At 41.2% G+C, this 20848-nt stretch overlaps 2 long non-coding RNA genes across 2 annotated transcripts in view; one reads left to right on the top strand and one right to left on the bottom strand.

Moving 5' to 3' along the window:
• The window catches only part of LOC149982875 (uncharacterized), a 66549-nt gene extending 46890 nt beyond the window's left edge, over positions 1-19659 (top strand). Inside the window, exons 2-3 of the long non-coding RNA XR_016496708.1 lie at positions 15129-15640; positions 15765-19659. This is a non-coding gene — a long non-coding RNA (uncharacterized LOC149982875). The remainder of the gene's footprint in view (positions 1-15128; positions 15641-15764) is intronic.
• Positions 13888-16845, bottom strand: LOC149982876 (uncharacterized). The gene is made up of 2 exons (XR_016496709.1): positions 16766-16845; positions 13888-15897 (listed from the first exon to the last, which is right to left on the bottom strand). It is a non-coding gene; the product is annotated as an uncharacterized LOC149982876 (long non-coding RNA).
• Positions 19660-20848: the final 1189 nt, after the last annotated feature.

Genomic DNA, 20848 nt, shown 5'->3' with positions numbered 1-20848 from the left:
GAGGGTAGGTAGCAACACATCTGCCACGCTGATCCTCAACACTGGGGCCCCTCAGGGTTGTGTACCTCCTGTAACTCCCTGTTCACCCACGGCTGTGTGGCCAAACACGACTACAACACCATCATTACGTTTTCTGATGACACAACAGTGGTAGGCCTGATCACCGACAACGATGAGACAGCCTATAGGGATGAGGTCTGAGAACTGTCAGTGTGGTGCCAAGACAACAACCTCTCCCTCAACGTGAGCAAGACAAAGGAGCTGATCGTGGACTACAGGAAAAGGGGGGCCAAACAGAACCCCATTAAGCTAACAGTCCGATGTGCTCTAGACAGCTAGCGGGCTGCGGCTAGCGGATGGGCATTCAGTGGATGGAGCCAGTTGAGAGACCCCCTCAGGCGAATCACGTCAGTTGTCCAGTCGTGATAGGTCGGTGGGGGTCCAAGCCAGTCGGCAAAATAGATATTGAAGCCCAAGGTGTGGCTTTCCTCTGACAACGCCTATTGTATATGTCCAGGATGGCAGGAAGCTTGGCCGCAGTAAGGTACTGCGCCGTACGCACTACCCTCTGCAGTGCCTTACGGTCAGATGCCGAGCAGTTGCCATACCAGGTGGTGGAGCAACCGGTTAGGAAGCTCTTGACTGTGCAGCTGTAGAACCTTTTGAGGATCTGGGGTCCCATGCCAAATCTTTTCATTCTCCTGAGGGGTTCAAATGTTTTGTTGTGCCCCCTTCACGACTGTCTTGGTGTGTTTGGACCATGATAGTTCGTTGGTGATGTGGACATCAAGGAACTTGAAACTCTCGACCCGCTCCACTACAGCCCCGTTGATGTTAAGAGACCCATTGGACAAATTCTTTGGCCACTTTACCAATTTTGCCAATTGGCCTAGTTTACCACACGGAGCCCTACTTATCCGTCTGCCGATGTAATTGCATGGGCCACAACAGACTTTCTTCCGTCACGACGTCCCTCAAGGGCTCTTCTGCTAGCTTGCTAGAAACGACCCGCTAGCTGCCTGAAGCCACTCACTGGACTCCTATGATAACTCGGCAACCTAACGTCAATATGCATTGTCCATGGCTGTTTTGGTTAGTAATTATTGCCTTACTTCACTGTAGGGCCTCTAGCCCTGCTCAATACGCCTTAGTTAACCCTTTAGTTCCACCTCCCACACATGTGGTGACCTCGCCTGGTTTAAATGATGTTTCTAGAGTCAATATCTCTCTCATCGTCACTCAATGCATAGGCTTACCTCCACTGTATTCACATCCTACCATACCTTTGTCAGTGTATTATGTCTTGAATCTATTCCACCATGCCCAGAAACCTGCTCCTTTTACTCTCTGTTCCGAACGCGCTAGACAACCAGTTATTTTAGCCTTTAGCTGTACTCTTATCCTACTCCTCCTCTGTTCCTCTGGTGATGTAGAGGTGAATCAAGGCCCTGCAGTGCCTAGCTCCACTCCCATTTCCCGTAAAGCCTTGGTTTCATGCATATTAACATTAGAAGCCTCCTCCCTAAGTTTGTTTTATTCACTGCCCTAGCACACTCTGCCAACCAGGAAGTCCTAGCCGTGTCTGAATCCTGGCTTAGGAAGACATTTCCATCCCTAACTATAACATTTTCCAACAAGATAGAACTGCCAAAGGGGACGGAGTTACAATCTACTGCAGAGTTAGCCTGCAGAGTTCTGTCTTACTATCCAGGTCTGTGCCCATTTTTTTTTTGAGCTTCTACTTTTAAAAATCCACCTCTCCAGAAACAAGTCTCTTACCGTTGCCGCCTGCTATAGACCACCTTCTGCCCCCAGCTGTGCCCTGGACACCATATGCGAATTGATTGCCCCCCATCTATCTTCGGAGCTCGTGCTCCCCCGTCCATCCTACAATCTAAGCATGAAGCTCTCAATCTCACACAAATGATCAAATAACCCACCAGGTACAACACCAAATCCGTAAACACGGGCACCCTCATAGATATCATCCTAACCAACCTGTCCTCCAAATACTCCTATGCTGTCTTTAAACAGGATCTCAGCGATCACGACCTGTGTCCGTAATGGGTCTGCGGTTAAGTGACCACCACTCATCACTGCTCCCTAAAACACTTCAGCGAGCAGGCCGTTCTAATCGACTTGGCCCGGATATCCTGGAAGGATATTTACCCCATTCTGTCAGTAGAGGACGCCTGGTTCTTCTTTAAAAGTGCTTTCCTCACCATCTTAAATAAGCATGCCCTATTTAAAAAATGTTGAACCAGGAACAGATATAGCCCTTGGTTCACTCCAGATCTGACTGCCCTTGACCAGCACAAACATCCTGTGGCGTACCGCATTAGCATCAAATAGCCCCCGCGGTTTGCAACTTTTCAGGGAAGTTAGGAGCCAATATACACAGGTAGTTAGGAAAGCAAAGGCTAGCCTTTTCATACAGAAATCTGCATCCTGTAGCACAAACTCCAAAAAGTTCTGGGACACTGTAAAGTACATGGAGAATAAGAGCACCTCCTCCCAGCTGCTCACTGCACTGAGGCTAGGAAACACTGTCACCACTGATAAATCCGCGATAATTGAGAATTTCAATAAGCATTTTTCTACGACTGTCCATGCTTCCACCTGGCTACCCCGACCCCGGTCAACAGCCCTGCACCCCCCACTGCAACTTGCACAAGCCTCCCCCATTTCTCCTTCACCCAAATCCAGATAGCTGATGTTCTGAAAGAGCTGCAAATTCTGGACCCCTATAAAAATGATCTGCAGAAATTGGTGCAACCCCTATTACTAGCCTGTTCAACCTCTCTTTGCGTATCGTCTGAGATCCCCAAAGACTGGAAAGCTGCCGTGGTCATCCCCTCTTCAAACGGGAGACACTCTAGACCCAAACTGCTACAGACCTATATCTATCCTACCCTGTCTTTCTAAGGTCTTCGAAAGCCAAGTTGACTTCATATGGCTGCAGGGGCAGTTTTGAGTAGCTTGGATGAAAAGGTGCCCATTGTAAACGGCCAGCTCCTGAGTCTCAGTTGCTAATATATGCATATTATTATTAGTATTGGATAGAAAACACTCTAAAGTTTCCAAAACTGTCAAAATATTGTCTGAGTATAACAGAACTGATATTGCAGGCGAAACCCTGAGGAAAATCAAAGCAGGAAGAGGCTTCTATTTTGGAAACTTCATGTTCCATAGCCTCCCTTTGCTCCATTTAAAGGGATATGAACCAGATTCCTATCGCTTCCTCAAGGTGTCAACAGTCTTCAGACATAGTTTCAGGATTTTATTTTGAAAAATGAGCCAGAACGATAACATCGCGTCAAGTGGTCACATGAGTTTTGCTTGCGCAACAGAATTTGGACAGCCATTGTTTTCCCCTCCCCTACTGTAAAAGACATTTGCGGTTGATATATTATCGATTATATATTTTAAAAACAACCTGAGGATTTGATTATAAAAAACGTTTGACATGTTTCTGTGGACATAATGGAAACTATTTGGAATTTTCGTCTGCGTTGTCGTGACCGCTCTTTCCTGTGGATTTCTGAAAATAACGCGACAAACAAACGGAGGTATTTTGGATTTAGAAATCATCATTATGAAACAAATGGAATATTTGTTGTGTAACTGGGAGTCTCGTGAGTGAAAACATCCGAAGATCATCAAAGGTAAATTATTAATTTGATTGCTTTTCTGATTTTCGTGACCAAGCTACCTGATGCTAAGTGTACTTAATGTTTTATTGTGCGATCGATAAACTTACACAAACGCTTGGATTGCTTTCGCTGTAAAGCATAATTTCAAAATCTGACACGACAGGTAGATTAACAAAAGACTAAACTGCGTTTTCCTATATTACACTTGTGATTTTATGAATATAAATATTTATAGTAATATTTATTGTATGTAGCGATATGCTATTCAGCGGTTGTTGATGACACTTATCCCGATTGGGGGATTGCAGCCACAACAGGTTAACAAACAGATCACCGACCATTTCGAATCCCACTGTACCTTCTCCGCTGTGCAATCTGGTTTCTGAGCTGGTCCCGGGTGCACCTCAGCCACAAGTCCTAAACAATATCATAACCACCATTGTCGATAAGAGACAATACTGTGCAGCTGAATTCATTGGAATGGCCAAGGCATTCGACTCTGTCAATCACTGTATTCTTATCGGCAGACTCAACAGCCTTGGTTTCTCAAATTACTGCCTAGCCTGGTTCACCAACTACTTATCTGACAGAGTTCAGTGTGTCAAATTGGAGAGCCTGTTGTCCAGTCTCTGTTGGCAGTCTCTATGGGGGTGCCACAGGGTTCAAACCTCGGGCCGACTCTTTTCTCTGTATGCATCAATGATGTCGCTCTTGCTGCTGGTGATTCTCATCTTCATGAGGCGCAGGCACTTCATCCAGACAAAAACTCGAAAATTTCCATTGCAGTCCTTTAGAAACATGTCAAACGATGTATGGAATCAATAGTTAGGATGTTTTTAACATAAAACATCAATGATGTTCCAACCGGAGAATTCCTTTGTCTTCAGAAAAGCACTGGAACGAGAGGTAACCCTGTTGGGAGCGCGCGTCATGAGACCAAGGCTCTCTGCCAGACCACTGACTCAAAGAGGTCTCATGAGCCCCTCCTTTATAGTACATTCCTCAAACCAGTTTCTTAAGACGGTTGACATCTAGTGGAAGCCCTAGGAAGTACAATCTCATCCATTTCTCAATGTGTATCCGGTAGGTCAAGCTTTGAAAAACTACAAACCTCAGATGTCCCACTTCCTGGTTTGATTTTTCTCAGGTTTTCGCCTACCATATGAGTTCTGTTAAACTCACAGACATCATTCAAACAGTTTTAGAAACTTCAGAGTGTTTTCTATCCAATATTAATAATAATATGCATATATTAGCATCTGGGACAGAATAGGAGGCAGTTCACTCTGGGAACGCTATTCATCCAAAAGTGAAAATGCTGCCCCCTATCCCAAAAATGTTAAATGAAACTACTTAAGTAGTTTTTTGGGGTATCTGTACTTTACTTTACTACTTATACTTTTGCCAACTTTTACTTTTAGTTCTGTCACGCCCTGTGCAGCTATCTTGCCGGTGCAGCGTATATCTCGCTAGCTGAATATCCATGTCATCATTCAGACACGATTCCGTGAAACATAGGATATTACAGTTTTGATGTCCCTTAAGTAGGATATTCGTGATCGTACCTCGTCTAGTTTATTGTCCAATGAATGCACGTTGGCGAGTAGTATTGACGGTAACGGCAGCTTTCCCAGTCGCCTTCTCCGGGTCCTGACCAGGCATCCGGCTCTTTGTCCTCTGTACTCTGTATGACAATTGAGTACTTTTTCCACCACTGCTTTTGCCTCATCCCTTTCAACCATAATTTTTTTCAATTCCTCATCAATCCAAGGGGATTTAACAGTTTTAACAATAATTTTCTTAATGGGTGCATGCTCATTTGTAACTAGAATAAGCAATTTCAGAAATGTGTCAAGTGCAGCGTCTGGTTGCTTCTCATTACACACCAACAAATATTCTTTACATCATCAACATATAAATCACAACAAAACGTGTTCTATGACCTCTTATACACTATATTAGGCCGAGCCTTTGGAACTTTGGTTTTCCTAGATATGGCTAATATATTGTGATCACTACATCCCATGGATTTAAAGCAAATATCTGCAGCGTTGGTAAAGATGTGTCAAAACATGTTGATGATTTCATTCCTGTGCTGTTTGTAACTGTTAGGTTGATTGATAACCGGATCCAGGTTGCAGGCACTGGTTACAGTTTGAAGTATCTTCTTGATTGGGCAGCTTGATGAGAGCCAGTCATAGTCATGGCGACAGGACCAACAAACGTTAACACAGAGTATAATGAAAGGGAAACATTGTAACTTGCTGTTTTCAGAGATCTGTTGAGAATTACATGATGAAAATGTGTCTATGAGATAAGATGATAACTAATACCTTTTTACAAATATTTTTTTAGTTAGTTGATTATTTAGAATTTTATTAAAGTAGCCAAGTCAGTTGAATGAGAGAGAGAGAGACAACTGAAAACTGTATTGAAGAGAAGCACCAGATAAACTAACTATTTTAAATCTGTAAGGTTTCAGACTCCATGCATTCGTCTCACCATACCCTATCTAGGTCTCAAGGTTTAAGAGGGTACACTAGACTACGTGTGTTGTGGTTTTTCACTATGAGCTATAGTGGTTTTAGAGGGTACTAGGCCTACACTTTACCATTGCAGAGCGATTTGTCAATGTTGCATTATGTTAGTACCATAAATTGGTCACTTTACCTGAAAAAAAAGGTGGGACACATGTAACAGTATAACTTTAGACCGTCCCCTCGCGAACCAGGGACCCTCTGCACACATCAACAACAGTCACCCACGAAGCATCGTTACCCATCGCTCCACAAAAGCCGAGCAAGGGGAACTACTACTTCAAGGTCTCAGAGCAAGTGACGTCACTGATTGAAACGCTATTTAGTGTGCACCACCGCTAACTAGCTAGCTATTTCACATCCGTTACACTCACCCCCCTTTTGACCTCCTCCTTTTCCGCAGAAACCAGTGATCCGGGTCAACAGCATCAATGTAACAGTATAATTTTAGACCGTCCCCTCGCCCATACCCGGGCTCAAACCAGGGACCCTCTGCACACATCAACAACAGTCACCCTCGAAGCATCGTTACCCATCGCTCCACAAAAGCCTTGCAGAGCAAGGGGAACCACTACTTCAAGGTCTCAGAGCAAGTGACGTCACTGATTGAAATGCTATTTAGTGTGCACCACCGCTAACTAGCTAGCTATTTCACATCCGTTACACACAGACCATCATAATGTTTTTGTAAAGGCTATTTATTTTCATCAGGATATTTTCTACCTGCAGGCTGCAATGTTTTTATGTGTTGGCTTTATGTACTGTAGAGTATTATTACCTTGTTGGCAATGGCAATACAAGTTACTCTTAGATTTGTATAATTTCATTTAGAATAACCACATATAATGATTTTAAGGTTCAGAGACTATTATAAATTAAATTAAACTGTTCCATGAAAATGCCCATATCAAAATCATAACTGGCACGAAGGGTACCAATAACCACATAATTAAGTTATGAAACAATGAATGCCCATGAAATGGCAAGAGAGAGAGCATTCTGGAGAGACGTGCATTGTGCAACTGAACCACAATCCCCATATTCTTGGGCTGTGGCATCCTCAATGGATTAGTTCACTGAGACAGGCGCAAATCACACAGGTGTCTCGTGTGCCATGAAAAATCATAATCAATTTGCGACTGCTCGACTAAAAATGTTTTCAATACAGACCCCTTTTGTCATACAATATTCCATATATAGTAAGCCACCCAAAGCTTATGAAAGTTGCACAGTATACCATTAATCTTGTAATAAATCATATTTTGTGATACATAACTTGACATTTCCGCCATCCATTGTGACATTGTAGGAAGATAACCACCACCTAATTAATTGCAATTTATTTTTTTAGCAGTTGTAAATGTACAGTGTGGCAAAAAAGTATTTAGTCAGCCACCAATTGTGCAAGTTCTCCCACTTAAAAAGATGAGAGAGGCCTGTAATTTTAATCATAGGTACACTTCAACTATGACAGACAAAATGAGGGAAAAAAAATCCAGAAAATCACATTGTAAGATTTTTAATGAATTTATTTGCAAATGATGGTGGAAAATAAGTATTTGGTCAATAACAAAAGTTTATCTCAATATTTTGTTATATACCCTTTGTTGGCAATGACAGAGGTCAAACGTTTTCACAAGGTTTTCACACCCTGTTGCTGGTATTTTGGCCCATTCCTACATGCAGATCTCCTCTAGAGCAGTGATCTTTTGGGGCTGTTGCTGGGCAACACGGACTTTCAACTCCCTCCAAATATTTTCTATGGGGTTGAGATCTGGAGACTGGCTAGGCCACTCCAGGACTGTGAAATGCTTCTTACGAAGCCACTCCTTCGTTGCCCGGGCGGTGTGTTTGGGATCATTGTCATGCTGAAAGACCCAGCCACGTTTCATCTTCAATGCCCTTGCTGATGGTAGGCTTTGTTACTTTGGTCCCAGCTCTCTGCAGGTCATTCACTGTGTGGTTCTGGGATTTTTGCTCACCATTCTTGTGATCATTTTGACCCCACAGGGTGAGATCTTGCGTGGAGCCCCAGATCGAGGGAGATTATCAGTGGTCTTGTATATCTTCCATTTCCTTATAATTGCTCCCACAGTTGATTTCTTCAAACCAAGCTGCTTACCTATTGCAGATTCAGTCTTCCCAGCCTGGTGCAGGTCTACAATTTTGTTTCTGGTGTCCTTTGACAGCTCTTTGAGCTTGGCCATAGTGGAGTTTGGAGTGTGACTGTTTGAGGTTGTGGACAGGTGTCTTTTATACTGATAACAAGTTCAAACAGGTGCCATTAATACAGGTAACGAGTGGAGGACAGAGGAGCCGGTCTGTGAGAGCCAGAAATCTTGCTTGTTTGTAGGTGACCAAATACTTATTTTCCACCATAATTTGCAAATAAATTCATTGAAAATCCTACAATGTGATTTTCTGAAGAAAAAAAATCGCATTTTGTCTGTCATAGTTGAAGTGTACCTATGATGAAAATTACAGGCCTCTCTCATCTTTTTAAGTTGGAGAACTTGCACAATTGGTGGCTGACTAAATACTTTTTTTGCCCCACTGTAACTGTCCCCAGAATCAACATTTCCAAGCAAACAACATTTTTATTTAACCTTAATTTAACTAAAAACATGGAGAATCTGTAGACATTCTGAAATAAAATAACAAACTCTTTGCCAGATTATAACATATGCAAATATGTCCCCTTTTTTGTTTTACACTTCCAGCAGATATTCATTTTCACTGGCATATAGGATGTTCTATGGATGGTATTAAACTGCAGTAATTTATAACAGAGATTAGATGACCATGACTGGGCATTCAAATATAACTCTGTCCATTCATAATCATCAATGTTGTGTTGTGTACTGACTCTTCCCCATGACAGTGTAGTCTATAGTTGTTTATACTGTGTCAGTGTGAAAAGCTAGGGAAACTGACAGATCAATGATGCTACATTGCTATACTGACTAATAAAAACTCACATTGCACTGTCAAAAAAACTCACATTGCACTGTCAAAAAAATATTTTGTCTGCTGGTTTCGTAGATCTAGTGTGATTGAGGCAAAAATAAAACCTTAAGTTTGTGCTCTAGCTTGCTAACGTGAGCAAACTTTTGGTTAGCTCTAATGGTACATTAACTGGCAAAAATTGGCCAAGTTAATGTACTTCTATTAAAACAGGACAAAAAGGCTACAAATAATTTTCATACATACAATTGCTTTTACATACTGCTTTCTGACAGATAGTTTCTATAGGCTTGAGCTGGACTGGCTGTGGTTCCGATCTATAGCTTGCTAGTTCATTCTCTTCAGACAGAACTTCTGAGAGGGGATGAAACATTAGCAAACGTTATATGTCAGTTACACTGCTAGCTCAGCACTGGGAATAAAAAGTATATCTTTTTTTAAGTTAGACAGCAGTTACCTTGCCAGCAACATCAGTCAAATAAAGAGTAGACAGTTTATGCTCTGCTTGCTTTTACAACTCTGGGGAAAAAGTGCAACACACAGAGACAGCAGCTCCGTGCTGGTCACAAGCTTTGCCTTCATACAGCCTGTCCGCACACTCTGTGGTGTCCGCATGGTCCTAAATCCAGCCTGCTGAAACCGCCAAACAGCCTACTTGACCGCTCTGAGGTGTCTGCATGGTCCTAAAGCACGCTGATGCTGCTTTTTTTTGTATCACAGTGCAATGATAAACTGGGGGGGACAAAAGTGCAATTTTAGAATGTCGGGTGGTCATGTCTCCCCCATCCCCCGTGAAAGTAGCACCCCTGCCTAACACGCAATAACTACATCAAGCTTGTGATTTGCGGTTGAGTGTTGGGTTATGTTTGGCCCAGTAGGAACTGAATGGTGAATGATGACTGGAGTAATTCTCTTTCTAAGTGAGTAGGTAAGATATTTCTGATAATGTCATGATTAAGACAAGTCATGAATTAATAATGATGAGTGAGAAGGTTACAGAGACGACCAAAACATACTAACCACTCACCATTACCAACTGGAGAGGCTAACTTTCTCACTCATAATTATTCACAATTCATTCATGATCATCTATAATCATGGTAGCATCCACATGAATGTAGTGTTCAGAAACATCCACTATCCTTACTTACAGTAAAAGTGACTCCAAGGGCCTCCCGAGTGGAGCTGCGGTCTAAGGCACTGCATCACAGTGCTAGAGGCATCACTACAGACCTGGGTTTAATCCCGGGCTGTATCACAACCCGGCTGTGATCGGGAGTCCCATGGGGTGGGGTACAATTTGGCCCAGCGTCGTCCGGGTTAGGGGAGGGTTTGGGCAGAGGGAATTGGCTGTCCTTGGCTCATCGCGCTCTAGCGACTCCTTGTGGTAGGCCGGATGCCCGCAGGCTGACATCGGTCATCAGTTGAACTGTGTTTCCTCCGACATATTGGTGTGGATGGCTTCCGGGTTAAGTGGGCGGGTGCTAAGAAGTGCGGTTTGGCGGGTCATGTTTCGGAGGATGCATGGCTCGACCTTTGTCTCCCGAGCCCGTTAGGGAGTTGCAGTGATGAGACAAGATCCAAATTGGGGAGAAAAAGGGGGTACATATATTTTCAATTTTTTTTAAACATAAAGTGCCTCCAAAATGACAATGCATTATTCACCATTCACTACTGAATAATTGAATACACTATAAAGTGAGTTATTTGTAAACGGTAAAACAGATATGCACGAAAATAACCTCAAATAAAGGCTGCCATTTTGCCTCATATGAAACTCTTGATCTCAAATCTAAAATGCTGGATTATTTTTTTTAGCTTCACTGTCCAAATACATATGTAGGGGAGTGTATAAATAAATCATCATCATACTGTAACAAAAAACAACAAAGTCACCTCAATCTCAGTGTGAAAATGGTAAGTTTTTGAGGCAAAAATATAGATTTTTGAAAACAGCAGTGGCAAAGGTGACAGGGCAGGCTTTTGTGTGGCATCGGTTTCCTTTCCACTCTGTCCGCAAAAGCATAAACATTACTATTCACAGCTGTGCTCCAGCTATTCCCTGATTAAGCCCAGGACTCATCAATAGGCCTGACTGTCTGCTGGGACCTCTGGACAAGCAGCCCTTTCACCATGCCCTCGCTCTATACACACTGTTTTAATGGCTGCAACGCCTTGGAGAAGAGTTAATTATTGTGTAGCACATGGTTGGCATACATGCCTTTATCCACCAGTTCAAGGAGAGTGAGTGTGTCACAAGACCCCCATTGAGTTCAGCGTGTGTGTGTGTGTGTTTTATGGCATCCTGAAGGACATGTGGTATTGGGGGATCTTCAGCGTTGAAGCTTGTCCATTAGCTTTACGTTACTGTAATAGATTAAGTTGTATGATCACATTATACCATACACTAACGTGTAAACTAATGCCTTCCACAAACATAAAACAACACATTGGTCTGTATAGATAATCACTCATGCTGGTTTTTGATTCTGGTACAATGACTGATGAGAACATGATAGTGTGGTGTAACTAGATGGTAACTTTACCAGTAAAGTTGTGGGGTTATCTTTAGCTATTTAAAATTATTTTTTGTGGTAATGAAAGAAGTTTAAAGCAAAGCAGTTAATTCTAGTCAAGGTAAAATAATTGGTCTGAATACTTTGATAGACTATTGTTGTTGCTTATGAAAACTGAAAGAAGAAAGACATAGGACAAAGTGATCTTCTGTTGGAAGAGGGGAATAAAAGACAGGATAACGTGAACAAAGCAAAGCAACTCTGAATCATTCATGCTGTGGGTTTCAGATAATTAGATGCACAATTTACTAAAATGTTTAATGTAAATTAAGTTTGGTTTTAGTTGAATGATGATGTAATGATTATAGCATTTTAGGCTATTATTTTGGGAGAGAATTATGATTGTGCATCTAGTAATATACCCTGATGAAGACAGCTTGGCTGTCGAAACGTTGGTAATTACATTTTTGCATCTGAGCTCCTAGAGTGTGTGGCTCTCTTTTATTTTCAAGTGCATCTAGTAATGACAGCTCTGTAAAGGTATTTTTGTGGTAGTTGAAGAACTATGTAGAATAGGTTCATATGTAGATCTACTGATAGCTAGCTGTAGTTATATCTAAGAAATAACCTCTTTAGGCTAACAATGATCACTGCAAAGTACATTTCCTGAAAAAAATGGGGTGTGGTTGCTAGTTTTAAAGTATGTATGGTTTTGAAATAAGTTATAGTAGTGGTGGTAGTGTCTGTAGTAGTAATGGTGTTGACTGGTTATAGTTGAAAACGTAGTGATGAAAAAAATTATTGATTGGTTGTTTGATTGAATAGGAAAGCCTGAACATGTGAAAATTGGCTTGGTGTCTCTCTAGTTTGAACAGTTCAAGAGTTACAGTTATTGTTGGTGGGTATTATATACAAATCTTCTCGAACATGGAAACTTCCATGTGCCTTAATAACAAATGTTTATGCCATCTGTAAATACAAATAAAATTGTTAAATGATGGGCCTAGTTGGTTAAAACACAGAAAAGGCCAGCAACCTTCCCGCTAGCCATGATTGGCTGAGATAATGAGTGGGCTGGACATGCCAAGAAATGAATTTGGATTGGTTGGCCATATAGTTCGAGTCTGTCTATTTGATCTGGTCAGTATGTGTAGGTAATCCTGTCTAACACTGCTTTTTTTTATGTATCGCGTAGTAAAACTTCACTATGCAAGTATCCATTTCAATAGAATATCACTGCAACAACTGTTTCAGAGCGTCTGAATGTGCCAGAGCGCAGAATAACTGATTAATTTATGAATGCTCAACACCAGTTGAATATTAGTAAACGTAGGCAAAAAATAGTAATGCAACTGTTGCCAGGTGCACAGTTACAGTCACCAAGGCTCAAGATAACATGAAAATAGCCTGTCTCTGCTAGGGGGAGTAAAATGGTCAGAGTTTGGGTGGAGGCTAAAGCTTAAGATGATTCTTATGGCTTTGCACACGGTCAGTGTGAACCAGAGTGACTTGACACAATGGGTCAAGCAAGCTGTACAAACAAAACGGAAACAACACAGGATGTCTTATTTAATGAAAGGGGTTGCAGTCTGCCGTGAAGCATTCATCCATGTATTCGGGTAAGAGTCTAGCTACAGTTTGATATTATACGTTTCTAATTTTGTCAGAAAGTTGTTTTCATTGCAAGTTAAAGCATACTGTTAGCTAGCTAGCTGATGTTAGATGGCTGGCTCGCTAGCTAACATTACGTTTATGATCTGTGTGTAGTAATGTTCTCAGAATGCCATTTCACATTGCTAGTTATAGCCTAATGTTAGCTAGCTAACTAGCTAACATTGAACCTATTTGGTTAACTTTAGCTAGCTATGACAATCGGTTTGTATTGCTAGTACTCTATGGAGTGGGATTATGGTTAATTGGTTAATTGTTTAGCATTGGGCCGTTTCCGTCAACCGAAATTCAGCCAACCTTGCTGGCATCTGACCAGAATTCCCCCAGAAGCGGTCCGATGCAAATGTATTAAATGTATACAAAATGACCTGATTTAGTCACTTTAAATATTACTATTATACATTTTAGCCGTACAATTATACCCATCCACCCCCCCAAAAATTTTCAGAGAAAACACTTGGACAACGCTGGGCCAATTAATGGGTCTCACGGTGTCAGATCTCCCCAAGGAGATGTGGGTGTGGAGTCAGGCGCAGGAGAAACAAGTTCCAAGAAAAGGGTGTTTTATTAAACTAGCTCAAAAAACAACAGGACACAGTCCAGGGAAAAACACCTGTAAAACATGAGCTAATAAAACGAAACCCAAACTCACTGATAGTTCAAACGAAAACAATCCTGCACAAAAAAAACCCTAGGGAAATGTCAATGAAGTATCCCCCCTAATTAACCAAAATGAAACCAGGTGAAACACAAAACAGACATAACCAAAAGAAAAGGAAAAAATAATCGGTTGCAGCTAGTAGACCGGCAATGACGACCGCCGAGCGAACAGGGAGAAGAGCCACCTTCGATGGAAGTCGTGACACACGGTCGCTGCTGGCATGGGTATCGAACCAGCATCTGAAGTAACGCAGTGCGATTTAGTGTCTTGGACCGCAGCGCCACTCCACAAAGTGTTTAATGCTTATCAATTGCCTTGCACAAAGTATCAAAATACTACACTACTTAATCAGGTTAAAGAATTTAATTTAAATGTTAATTGTATTTTTTGATCACAGAAACATTGAGAAAATATGGAATAATAAATAAATAATGAAATGTTAATTATATAAAGCAGCCCGTGTAATCATCTGCCAGAAAGTAGCTTTAATCGGCCCGAGCCCCAAGTAAAACAGTTGGGACAGATAACTCACACCGGAATAGGCCCGAGCCCCAAGTAATACATTTGGGCCAGATAACTCTCACCGGAATCAGCCCGAGCTCAATCCCTGCATTTTAGCCATAAGTAATACTGCCTAAGACTTGGGCCACATGACATCAGCCGAATCTAACTCTCAGCCGAGTGCCCCAACTCTCAGCCGGAATCAGCCCAGATCCACTGTGCTAGCTGGAATGTCTAAACAATAGACCCCAAGTAAAGCTTACTGTTGGCTAACGAGCTGAAGTTAGATGGTTGGCTCGCTAGCTAACATTACGTTTATGATCTGTGTGTAGTAATGTCATCCTGCAATTTCACATTGCTAGTTATAGCCTAATGTTAGCTAGCTAACTTTGGTTAACTAACTATGACAATCGGTTTGTATTGCTAGTACTCTATGGATTGGGATTATGGTTCATTTTTTAGCTAGCTAGCTAGCTACATGTCTAAACAAAAGACCCCAAGTTAAAGCTTACTATTAGCTAGCTAGCTGACAACCCATCAAGTTAGCCAAGTGTGTCTGACGGTGATTACGGCTATCTTTTGTATAATAATGCTGAAATATTTGTGTCTGGAATTTGTCTTTCAGCATCAGCAGAACACACCTGACTCTCCTACACCAGTCATTCAAGGAGAATGGTCTAATGCCTCCCATCAAAAAGAGAGCTGGCCCAAGCAAGCACAGGTTACTCCTAAAGCATGAGGACCAGCAGAGAGTGGTGAACTTCATCAACAACTATGCAGAGGATAATGCAATAGTATTACCAGGACGCCACTCAGGACACAAACACTTTGGTGGAAAGCTGCTGTCATCCCATGTGACAAAAGCAGCAGTGTGGCGTCTCTACAAGGAATCGATGACAACACTTAGTATGTGGAGCATAAACAACACGTTTTGATTATTTCATTGACTTCCAACATGATTGTCACTTTGTCTGAGATTGCTGGTTTTGTGATGGACAGCACTGTAACAGTGGTCAACATCCCACAGCTGGTTGGACTGGAGGATGGTACGGTGCTGGTGGAAAGCTATGGCTGGCAACAACACCTGACTCCGTACTTCAGGCCGCTGCCACAGATCAACCAGTACCAGCACTTCAGGTGAATATCATCTTCATTGCATTGTATGAGATTTGTATTTATTTTTTAAACTTGGGGTGTGAATTGATGTTGTGCAAGGTTGTAACCTCTTCTCAATTTGTTTTTGTTATTTCCTGTTTTACAGCTTTGATGTTTTGGAGCCTGGTGTTGTTGTCGTCAAGGACCTGTCGGACTCAGTCGGGACCAGGTTTCAGCTGCTGCACAACGGTGACATCCTTCCTCCCATAGATGGTCTGCCTGTACAAGCACCACCTGGACTGGACACAGACAAACTTAACCTTTTGAGAAGATCAGGGAGTTTTGCGACAGAGGCTATGGACAAGCCACTGCTTAGCCACTTGACCCCTGATTGTATGCATAGAACTACCTCATCTATCACTGATATTGATATTGTTCTTGTACATACTGTATATTATTTTATTCACATTGACACTATCTATTTCTAATATTTCTACTGTGCAAGTAACCATTTCACTGTACTGTTCACACCTTCTGTAGAGACCATCCACTTAGCAAGATGTGGCGGGGGATTATAGCACTTCTTTCACATTACCTATCTATTTCTAATATTTCTACTATGCAAGTAACCATTTCACTGTACCGTTTACACCTTCTGTAGAGACCCATCCACTTAGCAAGATGTGGCTGGGGGTTATAGCATTTCTTTCACATGACTCATCAATTTAGTGTCTGGATAAGCGTCTAATATTTATGAAATGTATTTTTCTGGACATGTTCTGTTAACCTGGATTTTTTCCCTTATTGCAGGGTATTACTTTTACCACTTTTAGTCTTCATCTTTACTACACTACTCATTGTTTAGCACATGACCTCACATGTGAATCCTTAAAGAGATGGGTGTGGCTGGCTTAAGAGGGTGAGATCTCTCCTTTGGTACTACCAAAACATTCAAAGGACATTTTCTCAAAATTGAGGTTAGAAGTTCATCAACTTTCAAAGAAGAATTACTTTCCCATTTTCAAAAAAATGCGGTGTATGATATACCAGTGTATGATATACCAGTGTATGATATACCATTTTGTAGCTCTGTGTCTCAGCTTTAATCCACTGGGCGGTCACAAATGCAATGCAGACACATAATTATAATGATGTAGAACAACTTACATGCAGTTGTGGTCAGCAAAAGCCGAAAGGGAGATCCTCTGCCTCTGAAAGTCCTGGGTTACTGCCAGACTGCGCAAAACATAGACAGTGTTTAGACAGTCATAGACAGTCATGTAATGATTAACTAAGCTATTGAATCACCAAGACTTATTATACATAATTTATTATAAATCATTTATACATATAGTGAGCTCCAAAATTATTGGGACAGTGACAAATGTTTTCTGTTTTGGCTCGGTACTCCAGCTTTGGATTTCAAATGATACGATGTTGACTATGAGGTTAAAGTGTAGACTGTCAGCATTCATTTGAGGGTACTTTCAATCATTTCAAGTGAACCGTTTAGAAATTACAGAACTTTTTGTACATAGTCCCCGCATTTTAGGTGACCAAAAGTATTGGGACAAATTCACTTAGATGTGTATTAAAGTAGTAAAAGGTTAATTATTTGGTCCCATATTAATAGCACACAATGACTACATCAAGCTTGTGACTACACATTTGTTGAATGCATTTGCATGGTAATGGTAAATAATGAGAGGCTCAGATCTGAATGGTAAATAATGTAGTGTGTCATTTTGGAGTAAATTTTATTGTAAATAACAATACAATACATTTCTAAACACTTATACATTGTGGACGCTACCATGATTATGGATATCCTGAATGAATTGTGAATAATAATATCACATAGCATACTCCCAACACATGCTAACCTCTCACCATTACAATAACAGTGGAGGTTGGCAGTTTTGGGGGCGTATGATATTTGTGCTTCTGTAACTTTCTCACTCATCATTATTCACGATTCATTCAGGATTATCCGTAATCATGGTAGCATCCACATTCATGTATAATTTTTTAAAAAACATGATATTCTTATTTACAATAAAAGGTGACTCCAAATGACTAAACTAACCGTAAAACAGCTCTGCACATTTACATTTTTGAATGCCGTTTCTAGCTTTAACGGTGTAAGAGGATTTCAAGATTTAATGCTTCACAAGCCCCAATAATGAGTAACTTATAAGGGAAAAAATTATTGCAAGCCAATTATTGTCAGCCAACATCTTTTTAAGTGGGAGAACTTGCACAGTTGGTGGCTGAATAAATACTTTTTTTCCCCACAGTACCTAGCATCAAATCAAATCAAATCTAACATGGTTAGCAGATGTTAATGCGAGTGTAGCAAAATGCTTGTGCTTCTAGTTCCAACATTGCAGTAATATCTAACAAGTAATATAACAATTCCCCAACAACTACCTAACACACAAATCTAACAAGGTGCAGTATATGGTATAAAATATAGTATATACATGTGGAGCTTGGTGGAGACCCTAGGAACCTCATTCCTGTGAACGGGTTAGGCAACTCGGGTATCTAAACTTCAACACCAAAGTTAGATAAGACAGAAGTTTATGAAGTAGGGCCTTGTAAACAAAAAGTATCGAGATCTACAGGTCTTTAGTGAAGTCCAGCCAACTATTTGATACATGATGCAGTAATGTATCAAAACTGTCAGCTGTAACAAAATGAAGGGCACTGTGGTGGATGGAATCCAAAGGTTTAGGAGTAGCAGCAGCTGCACTTTGATAAATAATTTCAACATAATCAAGAACATTTTAAAAGGTTGACTGAATAATCTGGTACATACTGTTTAGGGAAAGGCACCATCTGTTTCTGTAGAAAAAGCCAACTTTACATCTTAGCTTCTTAACCAGCTCATTTATGTGTTTTAAACGTCAAATCCATATCAATCCAAATGCCTAAGTTTTTTTTATGTGGGCACACATTCGATTGGATAACTATCTAAAGAGTTAACGTGTAGTTCATCTGAAACATTCTTACGACAGTTTGAAAACATGTTTTGTCTGTATTAAACACAAGTTTTAAAATAGCAAGTGATTTCTGCATAGCCATAAATTCGGACTTTAGTTTTGACACAGGCAGATCAACAGTCATGGCAATAGCATACATAATAGTATCTTCTGCATACAGATGAAGATTACAATTTATAACAGACTGACCAATGTTGTTTCTATAAATAGGTTAGAGAATAGGTCCCAAAATCAGCCTTATGTACATCAACAAATGCAGACTTAACCCCATCAATCACGGTGGCCTAAGTTCTGTCAGTAAGATAATCATGAAACTATGAACAGGCGTCAGAGCTAAGGCCTATCCAGGACAACGTATTCAATAAAGTAGCATGATCAACTGTATCAAAAGCTTTTGACAGGTCCATAAACAAAGCGGTACTGTCATGGCCGTTGCTGGAAGAAGACCAAGGTGCAGCGTGGTGAGTGTACATTTCTTTATTTTTTATAAATGACACCAACAAACGAAAAACAACTTACAGTGAAGCTTACAGGGCATTAGTGCCACAAACAAAGTTAACTACCCACAAAGACGGGTGGGAAAAAGGGCTGCCTCAGTATGGTTCCCAATCAGAGACAACGATAGACAGCTGTCCCTGATTGAGAACCATACCCGGCCAAAACAAAGAAATACAAAACATAGAAAATAGAACATAGAATGCCCACCCCACATCACACCATGACCTAACCAAATAGAGAAATAAAACGGCTCTCTAAGGTCAGGGCGTGATAGGTACATTTAATTGTGGTGTCCAAAGCACTGACAAGATCATTAAAAACTAAAGTGATTGCTATAATAGTGCTTTGCCCAAGCCTAAACTGGTTTACATTCTAAATATATTTCTCAGATAAAAAATAGCAAAGTTGTACATTTACCAAGGATTCAAGATTTTTAGCTAGACAAGGAAGCCTTGAAATGGGGTAATAATTGAGCCAACACTTAAGGCCAGGGTCCAAAAGAGGCTCAGATCTGAATACATGTTTTATTTACCTTACAATAAAATAGTTGTTTTTCTGCACCTTGTAATTTTTTTTTAGAAAAAGTCCAACAAAGTGCACAATCAATCTATTTTACCTTATTTTTACCAGGTTAGTCTCATTGTGATATAATTGATATTTTACAAGAGTGGCCTGACTGAAAATAACAGCACACCCAGTGACCGACATAAAAACATCAAAATGTGGCAATGCTAAGGAAGGCCTGTTGTGGTTGTTTGGTGTTATCTGTCTTTGTGGTGTTATCTCTTAGGCCCTTTCATGACTAAGGGTGAGAGAGGCAATCCTCAAGGTTTTTACTGTTAACAGGGGACTTGGGAAACACAGACAGACAGACACAGACAGACACAGACAGACAGACACAGACAGACAGACACAGACAGACACAGACAGACAGACAGACAGACAGACAGACAGACAGACAGACAGACAGACAGACAGACAGAAAACACTCTCTTGTCTGTCTCTCTCTTTCCCTCTTTCTCTCTATTACGCTAAGAGGGCTTGTCAGGACAAAGCCTACCCACCCTCACTGCCCTCTCTTTCCTCTTCTCTCTCTCCCTGTCTTTCTCTCTCTTCTCTCCTCTATCTCTATGTGTGTGTTTGCACACGTGTTGTGCGGATGGGGTCTGGGCTGGTGAATAGGCCCCTCTGTTCGACCTCTCCTTATCGTGTGAACTTTGCCTTGTTTGACTCTGTCAATCACCACATTCTTATCGGCAGACTCAACAGCCTTGGTTTCTCAAATGACTGCCATGCCAGGTTCAACAACTACTTCTCAGACAGAGTTGAGTGTGTCAAATCGGAGGGCCTGTTGTCCGGACCCCTGGCAGTCTCTATGGGGGTGCCACAGGGTTCAATTCTCGGGCCGACTCTTTTCTCTGTATACATCAATGATGTCGCTCTTGCTGCTGGTGATTCTCTGATCCACCTCTATGCAGACGACACCATTCTGTACACTTCTGGCCCTTCTTTGGACACTGTGTTAACTAACGTCCAGACGAGCTTCAATACCATACAACTCTCCTTATGTGGCCTCCAACTGCTCTTAAATACAAGTAAAACTAAATGCATGCTCTTCAACCAATCGCTACCAGCACCTGCCTGCCCGTCCAGCATCACTACTCTGGACTGTTCTGACTCAAAATATGTGGACATCTACAAATACCTAGGTGTCTGGTAAGGCTGTGAACTCTGCTTCCAGACTCAC

This window comes from Oncorhynchus mykiss, chromosome 6 (genome assembly GCF_057628025.1).
Source record: "Oncorhynchus mykiss isolate SJ-2025 chromosome 6, ASM5762802v1, whole genome shotgun sequence".
NCBI lineage: Eukaryota > Metazoa > Chordata > Actinopteri > Salmoniformes > Salmonidae > Oncorhynchus > Oncorhynchus mykiss.
Note: the sequence above shows the minus strand (reverse complement) of the source record. Positions and strands in the feature narration are given on the sequence as shown.